The sequence below is a fragment of the Pinus tabuliformis genome, chromosome 4_2 (assembly GCF_031772625.1).
Source record: "Pinus tabuliformis cultivar Carrire ecotype Pingquan chromosome 4_2, CPIR1, whole genome shotgun sequence".
In the NCBI taxonomy this organism is placed as follows: Eukaryota; Viridiplantae; Streptophyta; class Pinopsida; order Pinales; family Pinaceae; genus Pinus; species Pinus tabuliformis.
In genome coordinates this window covers 443,188,087-443,207,957 of record NC_142304.1, presented here as the reverse complement: position 1 = coordinate 443,207,957, position 19,871 = coordinate 443,188,087, and positions in this window count along the sequence as shown.

Sequence of the window (19,871 nt, the reverse complement as noted above, 5' to 3'; positions counted from 1 at the left end):
AAAATCTATCACCATCACCCGGTAGGGCTAGGAACAAAGCGAGAACACTTAAATTGAAAGCTGCCAAGTTTTGTATTTTGAATTCTGCATTCTATTGGAAAGATCCCGATGGCATTTTGTTAAACTGTCTGGTGGAAGAGGAGGCAAAGAAAGCCATGGAAGATTTCCATGGAGGAGAGTGTGGTGGAAATCTTTTTTGGAAGTCAACAGCGAACAAAATCTTGAGAGCGAGGTACTACTGGCCTACTTTGTTTGCTGATGTGAATAAGATGGTAAAGTGTTGTCATAAGTGTCAAATTTTCAAAGGCAAACAGAAATTACAGCCTTTGCCACTTAAGCCTATCGAAGTGAGCGCTCCATTTCAGCAGTGGGGGTTGGATTTCATTGGGGAAATTCATCCTGCCTCTTCTGGACAGCATAGGTGGATCCTTACAGCCACAAACTACTTCACAAAATGGATTGAGGCAGCACCTAACAGACAAGCGACGGACACGGTAATCATCTCATTTCTCGAAAATAACATCTTGTCTCGCTTTGGTTGTCCAAACAAAATAATCAGTGATAATGCAGTAGCATTTAAATCGAAAAGGATGGTAGAATTTTGTCATAGATATCGTATAATTTTGGGTCATTCAACTGCCTATCATCCGCAAGGCAATGGATTGGCGGAATCTTCGAATAAATCTTTGGTCAACATTATCAAGAAGCTGCTGGAAATTAATAAGAAGAGCTGGAACAAGAGGCTGGTTCATGCACTTTGGGCAGATTGAATCAGTTAGAAAAAGTCTATTGGCATGTCTCTGTTTGAGCTGGTTTATGGTGTGGACACAGTATTTCCCGCTTCCCTTGTTGCCCCGGTGGTCAAACTTCTTCAGGAGGCCGACAATGAGGAAGATCCCATGCAGAGAAGGCTGAATCAAATGATCCACTTACAACAAACAAGAGAGGAAGTTTTCCTAAACACATCCAAGTTGCAGGAGAAGATAAAGAAAATTTATGATAGAAAAGCTAAAGTGGAAAAATTTCAGTTGGATGATGTGGTGCTGAAGTGGGATGCAAGGAATGAAGAAAAAGGCAAGCATGGAAAGTTCGAAAACTTGTGGAAAGGTCCTTTCAAGATCGTAGCATACAAGGGTCAAAACACCTTTCTTCTTAAAGAAATGAATGGGGAAGACTGTCCTGGAGGGCCGATCAATGGTCGGCTGCTCAAGCGGTATCATTGTTGATCTATTAACGCTGCTTCCACTGTCATTGTAAATACCATTTTTATTTCACTTTGGTTTCAGTATGTACAGTCAATTTTTGAGCTATTCCAATTGTCAAGTTTGAGTCAATTTCTTGGTTACTCCAGTTTTGTAAATAAGTCAGAGTCTTATGCTGTTTATCAAAATGATGACTCCATAGCCCAATGGACCAAGAGGCACTGTCTAGATCCTCTAGAGATCTGCTATTCTTGGCACCTCCAAGGAGCTACCATCCCCCATTGGAGCCAATGTTAGAGTCGGTCTGGTCAACCCTCTGTCAGAGATCAAAGCTCTTTGTGCATTTCAATTTTAGGTTTCCCGCTTCATCCACTCAGTTGCATTTCGCTAGGGACATGTCATGATCTGACGGAGAAAGACATGCTACTCATTTTCCCTCATGTCTAGCCTCTGCTGGTTCAGGTCTTGGTCCAAAATCAATCAAATTCATGATAGTCAAGGTCTGGTCCTATTACAGGACAGAGTCATTTTTTATGGTTTGGGTCTAGAAATTCATCAGTTTGGTCTCTGAAAGCATGTCCAGAACAAGCCATGCAGGCTAGAGGGAGACCTTATACACCTACAGTGTAGAAAGCTTCATCATCACCACAAGAGACATCTTCAAAACTTTGTTTTGAAGAACAGTCAAACAAGGTCAACTATGACAAAGTTTTTTAAAAATAGACAGTTGACATTTTTAGATGCAGTCATGGATTTCAAAGCCAGAGGCCCAGTCACACAGTCCTCGCAAAGAAATGCCGAAAATTTTCATCAAGCGAGCCACAATTTTGAAGAAAAATGGAAAAGCAGAGTGTTTTAAAGTCAATAAAAAGTGCACAACTCAAACATTAGAAAGAGGGTTTCAAAGAAGAAAAAATTAAACCCAACTCTCCCAAAGCCTATATATACATGTTTTAGCCCAAAACAAAAATAATTTGTGCTTTGGCAAGCTTGGAAAGAAATTACAGAGGTAAAGGGGCAAATTCATGAGGGTTTGAGTGAGTTGGGAGGCGATTACAGAGAGCGTGGCGCACTGGCAGCCAGCCCGCAGTGGAAAATTTTCAAGGGCGCGACGCATATAAGGCACGCGGCGCACTGGGAATTACACGCGGCGCACACAGTTCAGTAGCCCAAAACAGTGCCAAACCATTTCAAATCTTTGCGAAAGCTATCAAATCACGAGGTAGGCTTTATAACACCTCTCCTCCAATCAATTTGGTCAATGTTTAGCTGTTTCTAAGACATCAAGTGAGATACAAAACATATTGGCCATCCATGTCAATCATCCTCAAAGAAAAAATGATAATGGGGGTTTGTAAATTTGAAGAATCCACCAAGGTTTTGTTTCCCCTCTCCTTTTCCTCTCACTCCTCATCATTTTCACCTCCATATCCCACATATCTCCTAAGAAAACCCCTTAAAAACCTCCACTAAGACCCATCCCCTGTTTTTCTAAGCAAATTGTGTCGTTTGACCTCGCGCGGCGCACACACAATGTGGCGCGGCGCACTCAGGGCGCGCGGCACACTGGGAGCCCAGACACAGTGTTAACTTTACACTGGCACAACGCACTGGGCAAAGCGCGCTGCGCACAGGCCTTTGAGCCTAAAAAAGCACCAAATATCTCTAATTTTTGTAAATTGGCTATCAACATTGAAAAAATTCCCATAAATCTTTTCACCACTGATCCTAAACTCAAGGAAAAATATATCTTGGTGGCCATGAAATCAAAGGAAAACTTCTATCAAGAAGATACAAAATGGCACAAAGAATGGCAAAATAGCTAGGGATTTGCTACAGTAACTTAATTATCAATTATGCTCCTACCCTACCTCTGTCAGCTAATTCCTCTGGAGAATTTTCCCCTAATGGTTATCCTAGCTACAGTGCAATCCTATCCCTTTGTCCCCTTTACTCATATAGCTCAAAAGTGCCTTAACCCTAACCCATCAAAACCAGACCTCAAACACTCCCAAATCCCTGATAAATTTCCCCTTTAAACCCCTATCCCCCTTTTCATCATTCCCCTCCTAACACTCCCCTGTTTTATTGTCCCCTTGGTAATAGATTTTCAGAGCATTCGTCAGTGAAATTGGATTCAGAGGGTAGCAAAGAAATTTAGGGTATAAACCACAGTAATGGCATCAGAAGTTTCATCAGATTATGAGGGGGAAACTCACAGTGACACAGCTTCAGGAGAACAGGCTCCCCGGAGACCTAGGAGTGGCAGACATGTCAGGGATGAACCAAACACCCTCGCTAAGTTGCAGGCATGCCCCCTTGTTATGTCTTGTTTCCAGCACTTAGCATGTTTCGAATTTCGTCAGAGGGTGGAAAATGTCAGGATTCATCATGAGTTGGCCCGTCTTTTTGCACTTCACCTGCATGGAGGACAGTCTATCTTGGCAGGGGTCACTTTCACATTGACACCCGAAACCATATCAGTGGCAACAGGCATACCGAATGTTGGAGAACAGTGGTACAAGAAGATGAAGGTGGAGAGGGAACTTTATGAGCCTTACATTAAGGCCAGTTGTTTGAGTCATCTCACTAGAGTTTTCCCATTCAGATTTCTGAGAGGTTAGTATGCTCCGCTCATGAAATTGATCATGAAATACTTCAGTTGTGAGGGGAGGTTTTCTCGCCTTTATGCATATCACATCAGGTTTCTCATGCACTTTACCACGCTGCGTATGATGAACCTCCCATTTTTTATTTGCGGGAACATAGAGAGGATGAGAAAATTCATGTAGCACAAGACCCCTCGGCAGCAGCTCAACAACGTATATCACTTTGCTCTTATCCAGATTTTGGTGGACCATCAGTTGGGATTGCAGGGCATTGCTTGGGAGGACTTCATCTCCCGTGACTTCTTCAGTGCCCCACAGGTAGTATCAGAGGCAAAACATGAGACAAGTGGTCCTTCCCATCAGCATGAACGCCATGAGACCACTGTGGTGCCATTTTCCATCACTTATCAGAGAGGCTATCCGAAAGGCACCAGGCCTTTGTTTGCAGTAGCAAAGCGAGTGTTATCTCCACCCGGGGTGGAAGGGGCCTCGCTTCCTACATCGGCAATACAGGTACAGGACAAGGGCAAGAAGCCCAAGCATGAGGAGGGGCCTTCAGGTGTGCCACCAGGTGAACGAAAGACCGGACTCATTCTCCTTCGTGATGATGATGATACAGATACACGTCCACAAAGTGCACAGCTGAAAGAGATCTTCTAGGAGCAAGAGACAAAGATTCACTCCTTGACACTCAAGTTGGAGATGGCCAAATGGAACATCAGGTATTTGGAGTAGAGGAACAAACGGCTAGAAGACGAGCATGTGATCATGGAGCTTCAGAACATCCGTGAGGATCGCCTAACTGCCCAACAGAGGAGGATTGAATTCACTTCATTGGAGCAACAGGTTATTGATGATCGTGAGTCTGCACCTGGACAACATGTTGAACAAGGCCGATGAAGACAACACACTGATGAGACACATGGCTCGTCATTACAGGGCACGGAACTTGAGTTTGAGAGCCCGAATAAGGAGTTTGAAAGCAAAACTGAGGAAAGCCACAAAAAGGGAAAAAAGCGCAAAAGAGAAAGATAGGCTCAAAATCTTGGTTGAGGCTTCCTTGGCTCAGCAAGGCACCCCATAGAGAACTTCTAGCCCAAATCTCAAAAAATTTGGGCAAATTTTGGTCACAGGTAAATTTTTTGGGCGAAAAACAGGGATGTGCGCGGCACTAAAATTATAGAACTCAGATCAAGGAATGGCTTGCATTTTTCGATTCAGCATTGAAAAATACGTCTATTGGTGTCTGGGCTAGAAAGTTTGATAAGTTTTGGGCCTCCTAAAGGTCAAAAAACACCCAAAAATGGCCTCTTTGCCACTTTTTGGAAACACAGAAAGCAGTCTGCGGAGAATGAAGTTTTGGAGGGGCAAATGAGCTTCAAATTCAGAAATTCTAGTTGGGTTGGAAAGCAGACAGGCCAAGATTTCTAACAAGCCCACTTGGGCACATTTTGGACACCTGCAAGTGCCCCAAAACATGCCCCAAAGTAGCGCAACACAGAGAAAAGCGCGCAGCGCACAGAGGAAATTTTGCCCAATTTGCTCCCGTTTCGCGAAATTTCGGGTCGCGACTTCTCCCATTGGGCCCGGTCATCCACTCTTCGGTTTTTTGGCACCAAAGGCGGCTTTTAAAGAGTTTTCTCTCTAGGTGGGCATCTATCCAAGTGGCAAAGAATGCAAAGGGTCACCATAGCCAAATGTCACGCTTGAGAGCACTACACCTGTAGCTGATGGTTGGCTCTCCATCTCCTTTTCAAAATGATTTGAGTAACTTCCCAACCCCTGGGTGTTCCATCTCTTCTCTACACTTTCTATATATTTTAAGCAAGTTATTTGCAAAGGGTGGGCTGGCTTGTAACTTCTGAGAGACTGTGGGAAAGAAACTCTGTTTCTGCACTGTGTATTTTTGACAGAGAGTTTAATGAAAGGCAGCGGCTCTGTTTCATGAGATTCTTTTGGTTGCGAGTGTAGCAAATGTGTTCTTATGTTCCATATGTATCTTGTTATGTTTCATAATTCATTCCATGTTTCATTTCAGTGAAATTTTCTAAGTGAGATTAGGTAGAATTCAATTTATATTGCTCTGCCTGTGGGAAAATTTCATGTGAAGTGTTACTCTTCTGTTGAAAAGGATTCATGCAACCATGCCCTTTTCACTCTCTTCGGCGATCTTTCCATTCCGTGTCACCTTAAGTTAAAATTGTTGCGCTTCCCACCTACCTTGCCTCACGGAATAATCCGTGCCTTCATTCTCAATTCTCTGTTCTTTGCTAAGCGCCAGTCCCATATACATCTCAGAATTTCAGTCACTTTCAAAAATCTTTTCCAAAATCCTTTTTCACTTACTAGCCTAAGGTAAACATCGTATTGTAAGTCATCTCAGACTATTTTGCTTATCCATTCGCTGAGTGTGACTCGAAGAGAGCCCTCTCCTGCTCTCGTAGGGCTAGCTACAAGACTGAGCGTGGTTTGTGGTTACCCTAATTTTTGCCTTCTTCAGCCTAAGGCAGATTTAGGTGCCAACATGTACCATAATGAATCATTTTTCCAGCTAAATGTATTAGATGTATTGGAATCTTGTTGTAACTTTCGAATGAGTGCCCACACTTCTTCGTCATTCTTCCATTCCTCCCTTGCTTCATTTATCCAATCCAGTTGGATAATATAAATGGCGCACAACAATGCATCCACATCCTCATCCTTTCTTGAGAGTGCATCTGCCACAACATTTTGCTTCCCTTTTTTGTAGATGATTTCAAAGTCATAACCCAACATCTTTGTGACCCATTTTTGTTGCTCTTCAGAGGATAATCTTTGTTCTAAAAAGTATTTAAGACTATCATGATCCATTTTTACCTTGAAGTTTATTCCCATTAGGTAGGGTCACCATTTCTTAAGTGCATGTAGTATTGGTAACATTTCCTTCTCATAAATAGCTTTTTGTAAATACTTTCCCTTGATTGGATGACTTTTGAAAGCAATGGTTCTTTCATCTTGCATTAAAACAACACCAATTCCATTTCCTAAAGAATCACATTCCACAATAAATGTTTTTGTGAATTCTAGCGTAACTAAGACCGGTGCTTGGCACATTTCCTCTTTAAGATGTTCGAAGGCCCTTTTTGCTTCTGGAGTCCATGCAAATGCATCTTTCTTCAATAATGTTGTTAGAGGTGCTGCTATTCTCCCATAATTCTTAACAAACTTGCAATAATACCCTGTCAACCCGAGAAATCCTTGCAGATGCTTTATGGATGTGGGCATTTTCCATTCCTTAATGGCTTTAATTTTGCCAAGGTCTACCTTAACACCTTCATGAGATACAATATGACCCAATTATTCCACCTCTTGTACTCCAAAGAAACATTTGGAGATTTTTTGCATATAATTGTTTCTCCTCCAATAGTTTGAGCACCCTATCAACATGTTCAACATGATCCTTCCAAGACTTGCTGTAGATTAGTATATCATCAAAAAATACTAACACAAATTTTCTAAGGAAGGGTTTGAAAATGGAATTCATCAAACCTTGAAATGTAGAAGGTGAATTGGTAAGGCCAAAAGGCATGATAAAAAATTCATAATGACCCTCATGAGTTCTAAATGTTGTTTTCAGAATGTCTTCAGTCTTCATTCTGATTTGATGATATCTTGAACGAAGATCCAACTTGATGAAGTAAATTGATCCATGAAATTCATCTAATAATTCATCAATTACGGGAATGGGAAATTTATCTTTAATAGTGAGCTTGTTGAGCTCCCAATAATCCAGACACATGCGCCATGATCTATCCTTCTTGTGCACCAATACTACTAGAGCAAAGAAAGAACTTTGACTAGGTTGAATTATACCAGCCTCTAGCATTTCTGCAACCATACATTCAATTTCACTCTTTTGGACATAGGGATGTCTGTACGGCCTGATGTTTGGTGGAACACTTCCTAGAATCAAATGAATAGCATGATCATGATCACGAATAGGTGGGAGACCTTTGGGAGTCTCAAATACCTTGGAAAGATTGTCCAAGACTTTTTGGAGATCTGGAGAAATATATGATTTTGATGTGGGAAACTCTAGTGAACATAATTGTGCAATTACACCTCATTGTTCCTTCTTTAGAAGCTTTTTCATACCATTAGAGTTGATTATCTTTCCCAGTTTCCTTGCAATACCCCTTAATTCAACTTCCTTTCCTTCCACAAAAAATTTCATGAAAAGTTCTTGAAAATTAAAAGCTATTTTACCCAAGGATTGTAGCCATTGGACTCCTAGTACAACATCATCACCACCCATTGGAATGGAAAGCATTGGGCTATTCAATACATATTCTCCCATGGATAACTTGATATTATGGCACTTTTCGTAGAAATTTATGGTTCCTCCACTTGCAACCATCACTTGACACTCTGGTGCTAGATATAGGAAGCAATTCAATTCCTTTGCTATCTTACAATGAATAAAATTATGGGTACCTCCTGAATCAATCAACATTGTTACCTTTTTCTTCTTGACATGTCCTTCTATCTTGATAGTTTGAGGAGTGGTAATTCCAGCCAATGCATTACAAGATATGGTTGGATTCATTTCTTCTTTATCTAGGGTTTGTTCCTTGAGTATATCCTCTGACATTTCTTGTTCCTTTTCTTCCTCTTCTTCACAATCTATGTAGAATAATTTCTTCTCAGCACACTTATGACCTTTAGTATATTTGCTATCACAACTGTAACAAAGCCCTTTTGCTCTTTTTTCTTCCAATTGTTGTGGTGTCAACCTTGTAGGTTGGGGAAGGCTAGGGGCAAAAACACTTCCATCTTTATAGTTGTGAGTGGTAGGCTTCCTGGGTGCCATAATTTTGCTTTCCATTTTTCTTGCTGACTTGAATCCCTTCTCCTATGAATCAGGTTCCCAAAGGCAAACCTCATGCTGGATATTATCCTTTAAAGTCCCTATGAACACATCAATCCTATGCTCCTCTAGAATATCTTTTACCCTTATGTTCAATTTTTGGAAGTCCTCAATGTGCTCCATCATTGAACCCTTTTGTTTGAGATTTATCAATTGGCTAAAAAAGGTGTTGCTTTTTGTATCCTCATAATGTACTATCATTTCTTCCTTAAAAATTTCCCAAGTGACAATTTTTTTATGATAGCAAAGCCATCGATACCATCAAATTGATTTGGTTCCAATTATAAAGTTGCAATACGTACCTTTTGTGTGTTTTTCACATTATGGAGATAAAAAAATTGCTCCATCTGTAGCATCCATGTTCCGGGATCCTTTCCATCAAACTTTCTCATATGGATTTTTGGAACATGGTGGGTCTTCAATCCAACATTAGAGTCTATGAAATCATGATTAACATTTATTTTGTTCTCATCATGAGTTTCCTTTACTACCCTTTCACCATTAGTGACCATTTCTTGTAGCAACTTATTCAAATTTATCTTCAATTCTTCCATCTTATCGTCCATGCCATTCATCTTAGCATCCATGCCATTCATCTTAGCTTCCACGCCATTCATCTTAACTTGCATGCCATTCATATTAACTTCCACACCGTTCATCTTGGCTTCATTTACTTTTAGTGAGAGTGAAATTTGTTGTACTTGGTCTTCTAATTTTGATATATCATGTTGCATTTCTTCCTCTTCTTCACGAGTCATGCTAGAGCTTTCAGGTTTCTTACTAGGTGCTTCCATTTTCTTTCTTTGGGGCATTAATTAATGCTAATAATTCTTCACTATTCCCTTTGAATTCCTTCAAACTAATTTTTCAAACCAATCTTATGCAAAATTTAAAAAACTACACACCTTTTTTTCACTTTGTAAGATCTCGATATTGAATCTGTTGTATCTCTGTAACTACGGATCTCAAATATCTAAAATCTTGTCCTGCGGTAGCACTTTGAGTCCTCTTTCTAACCCTGCAATTTTGATCAAGATTTGATTTCTCCAAGGAAGAGTTATGCCAAATCTCCCACGGTGACCTGATTATAGAATAGTTTAGTAGAGCAAACTTGTATGACGTGCCACGTGTCACTGTTTTGACCTTAGTACCTGAAACTGATACACAGAAAACTACAGGCCGTCCTCTTTTTGAAACTTCTTACGAAATTTCAATCTGATGCTCAAAACAAAAGTTATGACGATTTTCCCCAGGTCACCTGTTTGGAATGTAATCCAGGAGTCTGCAAAAACCCTGACTTTCTCAGACCATATCTCCACAAATATAGCGAGACAATCTTTGAAATTCGGACCCCAAGTTCAGAACGATTTTGGCTCAAATGGGTGTTTTTTGTAGCTTTTGAAAAACCGCAGAAAAAAAGTTATAGTGACAATTCCACAATGACCTTTTTGGAGCAATGAAACCCTAGAATCCAAAGCTCTAATACCAAATGTTATGAAACCAACTCACAAAAAGATAGAAAAAATAGATCAACGCCTTAAAAATAAGCCTCTTCGAGGCGACAACCTCATTTACATTACACAAATGAACAATTCTTAGATGATTCAAATGAAAAAACCTCCTTTCTATATATAGGAGTCTAAGGGGTCACAATATAACCAAGCCGACCTAACAATAATAATATAAAGTCACAAAAATAACAATATAGGGATTCTATGGGGCACAATAATAAAAATATGGGGACAATATGGGCACAACAATAATAATAATGGATACAACGACAATAGTAATGGGGGAATCACTAGTATTATAGGGACCTAACACATAGTCAACAATCAACTCACAATCATAGTCATAATACTAAAACTAGCACCCACTTGCACACAAGTTCATATCAGTTGTCTCAACACATATTGTGTTAGTACAACCATATTAAAACAAGAGTATTCCTTCATACAATTTTATAATCACAAACACATATCACGCATTTAATAAAACATTCAAACAACCTATAAGCATACCCCCTTACTATCCATGGTCCACACTAAGGTAGAAGGAGGAAGCTACTATAATGGCCCAATCTCCAATGTCCAATTATGGAAATGGGATCTCCAAAGCTCTACTAAATTTAACCACACTTGAAAAGAAATTGATTTTTATTTCTCATACATTTGTATGAGATTAATTCAAAACATTGCACTTATTCCACTTGTAACATAATAACTAAAAACATGCCACTTTTCCATTTCCTTACATGCAACTTTTCAAATTCCATACATGCAACCTTTCAAATTCCCTACATGCAAATGTTCAAATTCTTTGCATGAAAATAGGCATAGATTAGCTACATCCATATTATCATAACACAATACTATCCCATCCAAAAATAACATTTTTTTCAAACAATTACCATACTTTTACATTTTCTTCAAACAACTACTATACTATTACATTTGCGTGTAAGCATTTCTTAAAACACTTTACATGAAAACTAATATATCAAATTGTTTGCATACAAGTAAGAAAATATTAACTACAAAAATACTATTACACATCAATATTATCCCCAACCACAACCGACATACTTATTGGGGCATTTTATCAAACAGTTTGTGTGCAATTAATTATTGAACCATTTAAGCATTTCATCAAACACTTTGCATGCAAACTAATATAGTGAATGATTCAATGCATATATCATAAAATGTAGTACTAAAAGTTATGGAAACTAAACCATATGATCAGTGGTATTATCCTCACTATGGTTCAAGTTTCAACTTCTGATATTTCATAGATGAAAAGTTATAGCAAAAATACCAACACAATCATACTTGGTGCACAATTCTAGGAGTATCCAGAAAGCTTTACTTCTACTGGTCATATATCCTATAATATAGTGAATAAATGTCTGAAAGTTTTATCAAAATATCTGTGGGAGTTCCCCTCATTTTAGAAACAATTTCATCTCCTAAGAGTGCCCATAATAAAAGTTATAACAAAAATTTGAGCGTGACCTGTTTGAAGCCTGATTTTAGGAGCATTCAGAAGGATCGACTCCCTCTACTCATATATCCTAAAATTTTGTGATCCAATATCTGAAATTTCTACCACATAATTAGTGGTATGTCCCCTCAAAGTGAAAAAAAATTCAGCTTCTGAAAGCCTACAAAAGATGAGTTATTGCAGAAATTCCAACATGACCTGTTTAAAGGTGCATTCAGGAAGGTCATCTTCCTTAGATCATAATTCCTAAAGTATTGTGAACCAATATATGAATTTTTTACCACATTATCAATGGGATTTACCTTCAATATGGACAAATTTTCAAATTCTAATATGCCACAAAAGAAAAGTTATAACAAATACGAGAGAAAGATCTAAAATTTAACCTTTGTTCTTCATTTCACCTATGATAGAGCCCATCCAATGCAAGTGTTTGAACCATGCTCTGATACCACTCTGCAATGAAGCCTGTTGTAGCTTCTTGATCCTGGATTTCCTTGATTGATCCTTGCTTCCTCTTGCCTTCTTTTATTTTCTTTCTCTAATGCCGAAGTGCTCCAAGAAAACTCTAAGTGTCCAAGACTATGAGAGAGAGAGAGAGAATAATGAGAGAGCTGCAAAAATGAACTGACAAAGTCTTGCCCACTGATCCTCAGAAGCATTTTCATTAATGAGGCCTCTATTTTCTTCATCTTCCATTATTTTCCTTCAATTTCCTCCTCACATGCAACATGTGACCTTTCACCTTCCTTTTCTCCTAATTTCCATTATTTTCATAAAGAAATGTGCCAAAATACCTTTTCGCCTCTTTAATGCCTTAGTCATTGCCTTTGCCAATTTCCTTACCCATAAACTACCAAATGAACATCACCTAGGATGTCCTTCCCACCATTCAGCTTGGAATATGTGTCTCATCATTCGTGGCATTTATATATTTTTACATGGAATTTTCACCAGGGTTGTTACAATGAGCATCTTTTGTTGTAATATGCACTGAGGTTTTGGCCGGAATTCTCCTTCTGGCTCCACCTACAATAAAAACCAATCAATAACATAATCAACATCCCTTACATATCTTTTAAGAAATGAAACATGGAAAACATCATGGACTTTCATTGTCGGAGGCAGTGGAAGTCCATAGGTCATTGTTCCAATCCTCTCAAGGATCTTGAAAGGTTCGCAATACTGAGGTGCTTACTTCGCACATTACCCAATCCTCAAGGAGATCATCTTGGGATTTATGCACAAATACAAATGCTCCCCAACCTGAAACTCCTTAAATTCCCTGTGTTGATATGTATAACTCTTCTATCTATCCTGTGTTTCCTTTAGATTCTACTTTATAACTTGCATTTCATGTTCCATCTCTGCCAACATATCTGGTCCTATCAACACCATATTCACTGGATCACTCTAGCTTATGGGGCTATTAAAACTATGCCTATAAAGTGCCTCAAATGAACTCATCCTTGATGAATCCTGATACCCATTTTTGTAAGAAATCTCTACCAGTGGAAGGTACTCTTTCCACTTCCATTGCTGATGCATAACAAACATTCTCAACATGTCCTCCAAAATCATATTGACCCTCTCTATTTTTCCATATGTATGCAGATGATAAGTTGTAATAAAGGCTAACTTTGTACCCAAAACTGCAAATAACTCCTTCCAAAACCTAGAAGTGAACTTAGCATCTCTGTCTAAATCATTCTTCTTTGGAACACCATGAAAAATCACTATCTCCTTGATGAAAATTTGTTCTACATCACTAGTTGACTAAGTAGACTTCACTTGAATGAAGTGTGATACCTTTGTCAACCGGTCAACCACAACCAGAATAGAATTGTGTTGTCTAGATGTCCTCATAAGCCTATAATGAAATCCATGGAAATGACCTCCCATTTCCACTATGGAATTGAAATCGGTCGTAGTAGACCACCTCGATTCTTGAACTCTACTTTTACTTTTTGACAAATCAAGATGTGGCAACAAACTCAGCTACCACCTTCTTCATATTCAACCAATAGTAGGAATTCTTCACTGATTTCAATGTCTTTTGATATCCTAGATGACCTGAATATGGCTTAACATGAAATTACCTCAAGAGAAGCTTCTTGAGTTCAATGTTGTCTTGCACATAGATCTCATCCCTAAATCTAACTAAATCATTCATTGTAAGATAATGGCCCACATCCTGATCATCTGTACCCTGCTATTATAACTTGTGTCAAAGCTCCCTATACCTTTCATCTTGTTGTCCTTCCTATAAGATCTGGTCCTGTAAATCTGTCCCATATGAACTAATAGCTGCTATGTGATTTACATGTACTCTTCTACTAAGAGAATATATAACCCTATTCTCTTTCCCCTTAATGTACCTGATATCGAATTCAAACTCACTGATCGTGGCCAACCATCTAGCTTCCCTGACATTTAGATTCGGTTGGTCAAATAAATATCTCAATCCACTGTGATCACTTACCATAATGAACCTCCTACCAAGAAGATAGTTCCTCCACATCTTCAATTCATGAATGATCGCTACCCACTCATGATCACGTGTCACATAGTTCTACTTGTGCTCATTCAGTTCCTTGATTCGTAGCATACCATCTGTCCCTCCTACATTAGGAATCCACCAAGTCCTCTCTTTCAAGCATCTATATACACCATGAACTCTTTATCTGGGTCTGCAGTCTTGAGAACTAGAGCATTTGTCAACCACTGCTTCAACTACTCAAAACTTGTTGCAAATTTTCCTATCCATTCAAATTTCCTTCACTTCCTCTGCAATGATGTAATAGGATAGGAAATCCGTGAGAAGTTCCTAATGAACCTCCTATAACAACCTACTAGCCCCATGAATTATCTGACCTCATACACATTCTAGGAGCTTCCCATTTCATGATAACTCTTATCTTTTCTAGATCCACTGCTAAGTCTTCCTTAGAAACCACATGCCCTAAGTAATGTACCTCTATATGAAAGAAACTACATTTACTAAATTTGGCATAAAACTGATGCTCTCTTAGCAATCTCAACACTGCTACTAAGTGTTTGACATGCTCTTCCTCATTCTTAGAATATATCAATATATCATCAATGAATACAATAACAAACTTGTCCAAATAAGGACACATCGCACTATTCATCAAGCACATGAAAGTAGCTGGAGAATTAGTTAAACCCAAAGGAATTACAACAAACTCATAATGCCCATACCTAGTACAGAAAGCAATGTTTTAGATATCATCATCTTTAATGCGTACGTGATGGTATCCTAATCTCAAATAAATATTCGAGAACATCGTTGCTCCCTTCAACAAGTCAAACAAGTCATCAATCCTCAACAATGGATACATGTTCTTGATGGTTACCTTGTTCAACTACCTGTAATCAATGCACAATCTAAGAGTACCATCCTTGTTTTTCAAAAACGATACTGGTTCACCCCACGATGATACAATTAGCATAATGTATCCTTTCCAATAACTCTAGAGTGTTCCTCCTGTATGGTGCCTTTGATGTTGATGTTACTCCTGGTACAAACTCAATACAAAATTCCACTTCCCTGTGAGGCAACAACCTTGAAATCTTTGTTGGGAATACATCCTAAAACTACTATAAGATCGAATACCTCTTCAAAACTTTCGCATCCTCAACATCCTTAACTTTATCACTGGAAATATGCACTACAAATAGCACACATCCTTTCCTGTGACTACACTTCACCTGCATAGCTATAACCATTCTAACTAATGTTCCCTTCTTCTTACCTTGCAATATTCTTTATTCTCCATTGTCATCCAAGAACTCAAGAGCTTTGTCATAACAACCTACTGTGGTCCTGTGAAGGTACAACCAATCCATAACCATAAGCATATTGTGTGATCCGAATGGAAGTACATTTAGATGCATTGATCTAGGCATACCATTCAACTCAAATGCATAATCTCTTACTCAATGATGAAACTTTTTCTATAGCCAACCATGCTAACCAAGACTCTACATGCACTTCTTTATTCAAACCAAACTCATCCCCCAGGTTAGAATTAACATAACTATTATTAGATCTAGGGTCAATCAAAATAGAAATAACTTGATCACAAAGCTTACCGTCCATCTCGATAATAGATGCTTGGTGATCCACCTGCATGCTATCCAATGATGCATAGATCCAAGGAATGCACTGTCCAACATCCCCAATTGTTTACACTTCTTATGCACTATAGATATGAGTCCTACCAACCTGATACAATGGAAATACCTCTTTATATGCTCTTTTCCACACATCCAACATTGCAATTGTCCCTTACCATCACCTTTATCTTTCCTCTCCAGGGTGTGACCCATGTCCCTGTCCAACTACATTCAACTTCTTGTAAGGAACAACATTCTCTTTCTTACCTACACCCTAAGGTCTTGTTCGCATCAATGGTCACTTTCCCTTAGTCTTGTATTTCCATTTCCAACCTTGCTTCATTTTCTCATAACAATGTTTCAAATTTCCAATTACTTCTTCAAGTGACTGAGGCTCACTATACTCAATTCAATCTTTAAATGTTAATGGTATTGGTAATCCACTAATAAATCTTTGAAATTTGGCCTTCTTATCCTTAAGATATATAAGTACCTCAATAGCTCTAGGAACTTAGTTGTGTACTCCTCATCTATCATCGATCCCATATTTAGCTCATAAAACTCCTTAAATTTACTATCATAGTACCTCTTTGACAAGTATTTCTTCCTGAAAAGTATATTGAATTCATGCCAACTCAACTCCTCTATCTAAATGTCTCTGACCCACTTCATATCTTCCCACCAGATGTATGCTTTCCCTTTGAGGCTGAATATATCTATCTCTGACTTCATGTTCTCTGTGCAGCCATGCAACTCAAATAACTTCTTCATCCCATGCAACCAGGTCTTTTTATCCTCCGACTTCTTCATCTCTCCATCAAATGTAGTTTCCTTGGCTTTCTTAAACTCATCCAGAAAATATCCCCTGTCATTCCTCCTGTAAGGACGATAACGATGATGACCACCGTACATGTCTGAACCAGAATAGAATAAATCCCATGTCCATTGTCTCTCCTATCATTTGTATCCAAGAATCTTCCATTCCTAACGGTATCATCCTTGTCCGATCTATTCCCATCATGATATCTGTTATCATAGGCTCCATTAGTCCTATCCTCCTATCCATGACTAATCCTAAGCAGTCCCTACCTCTGCAAGTATGACAAAATCTGAAGGATAACTACACTGACCTTTGCTTGTTTCTCATGTGCCCTGGCATGTCTCTCTTATGACTGAATGATTATGTCATTATCTTCTTTGCAACTTCTTATTTCTACCTTCCAACTTCTCAAAGTGTCTACTATGTGAGGGGAGTAATCATCACCATGCTTCTCATATGATTTGTAAGAAAAGTCTCATAAACTATAATCCACCATTTTTCTAGTCATCTTTGATCCTCTTCTTCTTGTAAGTATACCATGTTAGCTAACCAAACATAAACATAACCAACACATGTTAGTAAAGTTCAGGGGAGGATATCTCAACTACAAGATCAATCCAGATTAGGACAATATATGTATAAACATAATCATAATAGTATATATAAATCATTCATGACAATACCAACTGCATACCACGACCTCATGCATGAAAACCATGCCCACAACAATGTATAACAACATATAGACATTGAAATGCATAACCCATACATATACAACCGACATGCATTCATAACAAACACATCCTGAGAACAACTTCATCAGCTTCGACACAAAAACACAACAACAACAATGACCACCACCATGCATATATAATAAGTACATATACAACCTTAATGCATGCATGACAAACACATTCTGCCCATCTAGTCCAAGGGTTGAACCATGCTCTGATACTAGTCTGTAACACCCTCCTTCCACACTTACCCAAGCTTACCGATCGACCACAGTAAATATGTGATGAAGAGTTACTATGATATGACTCAACCTCCCAGGTACAATTAAGGAAATGGAATTGGCAAACCAAAACTTTACTTACCTTCCTTAGGTGCTACAAGACCCTAGGAGCTAACCAACCACTCCAATTACCCAACCCTTGAGTTAACATATTTTTTCATTGACTTGGGCTCTCAGCGGCTCCCATGAAAAGGCAATCCAGTGCCTAAGACCCTTCAGTTGCTCCCATAAGCCTGCATCCCAATGATTGTAGACTAATTCACTCAGTTTTATTCTAGCGACCCTGAGATCTAAGCCACTTTTTCGGGGCTAGTATCAAGACCTCTGCCCAAAACTTAATGAAACTCTTAAAAATGATAAATAACACAAAGGCAAAGCTTCTAATTCAAAACTTGAACAAATGTAATCCATCCCAACCATGATAGACATTTCGTCAAACACATCATGAACATTTAATCTACAAGTCATAATTACATATCTGAACATAGGTGTCACATAGTTATCTGAGAATCGTCAAGAAGGTCAAATGCCCTCTCAAAATAGTTGCATTATCATCTATTAGGTCATACATTATTTAACGATTCATTTAATAATCAAAACATGCGGAGATTCATAACTAAAGTCTATCATAAAACCATGATTGTAACCAACATATAACTAGAATAATAACAATGATAAAACAACCATCAAAGCCACATAATAAAAAGTATATTTATTCATGAAATACAAGGGAGAAAGGAGCTCTTATTAAAATATGAAAAATCTAACCAAGTCAGGGACTCCCGCATACCACATGACCATATATTGGGTTGAACCAAATATTTCTTTTAGCAAATCACCCCCGTGCCATATTCCAAGCATGAATGTAGGACTCACAACAAAACCATCTAGGGATTCCTCAGGCTTTACCGTGTATCCCGCCATTACTAGTCAAGGGATTTCCAGGCCTGAAACCCTTATCTATACAACCAGGCTTTAATGTGTATCCCACTATTACTGGTTAAGGGATTCCTGGGCCCAAACAAAGAAACATACACTACCAGTCTTTACTGCAATCCTGCCATTATCGGTAAATGGATTATTAGGCCTAAACAAGCATGGATGCCTCTGTATTTCTTCAACAATACCTTGAGGAATTTTCCCGTCCCCACCCTTAAGCTTTACCATGTATCCCACCATTACTGGTCAAGGGATTCCTAGGCCCTTGGGAATTTTCTTGAGACCACCTCACCAGGTAACAAATTTGAGGATGCTACTTCTATAAAAAAAAAAGCCTCCTTAGATGAAGGAGGGGATCTTTCCTTTCCTTTTTTAGCACACATGTAAATCATGAGCCATGACTAGTTAACTTAGGCGCATATTCTTATATGACACCTCACAAGGATTTATGTTGAAAGTATGAGAGGTAGGATGGTGGAGATGTTTCCAGAGGATATGACTAAACAACTAGAATCATAAGATGAAGAAAAATCAAGTTAAATATCATGGATAAAAAGATTAAAATACTCTTTAGTGTTTTGCATATTGTTGGGTCATGGAATTGTCATCTTTTACACCATCTTATCCCTACTTTTTAATCCCTTTTCTATTTTCTATAACCCTATATTAATATGTTTTAATACTTATGTGTGACATTTGTGCCCATAGTGTTTTCTAATACATGTCTTAGTATTTTGATGAATTATAATCAATGTTAAGAATAATTAGTATATTATGTATTGAATTTTGAATACTAACTCAATTTAGAAATTAGTAAGAATCAACCACCACCAACCATACACCCACTTTGGAAAAATATACCAAATATGAATTATGGGTTTAATTATGGGTGATGGATTTTTATAAACCCATTTGCATAAGTATATTATTCTACATTCTTATTTGTTCCAAATTAGCTTTAAGTAGATATAATTAATTCGTTATCTAATCCACATTATGGTTTTGAATATAAGGAGGACAAACTATGGTGGATATGAGTTTAGAATTGATTTTCTACGAGATTTGAATATCTCCATTAAGTATAGTATGGGTACAAGAAATCAAACATCATTAAATGACATTTCGGATGAATGCTAAAGTTGATGCGAGTTTGCAAGGATCATGGAAATCATTTATTATGTTTAAAATTAGTTGTAAACAAGATGGATCAATTAAATCCTCAAGTGGGATTGATTAG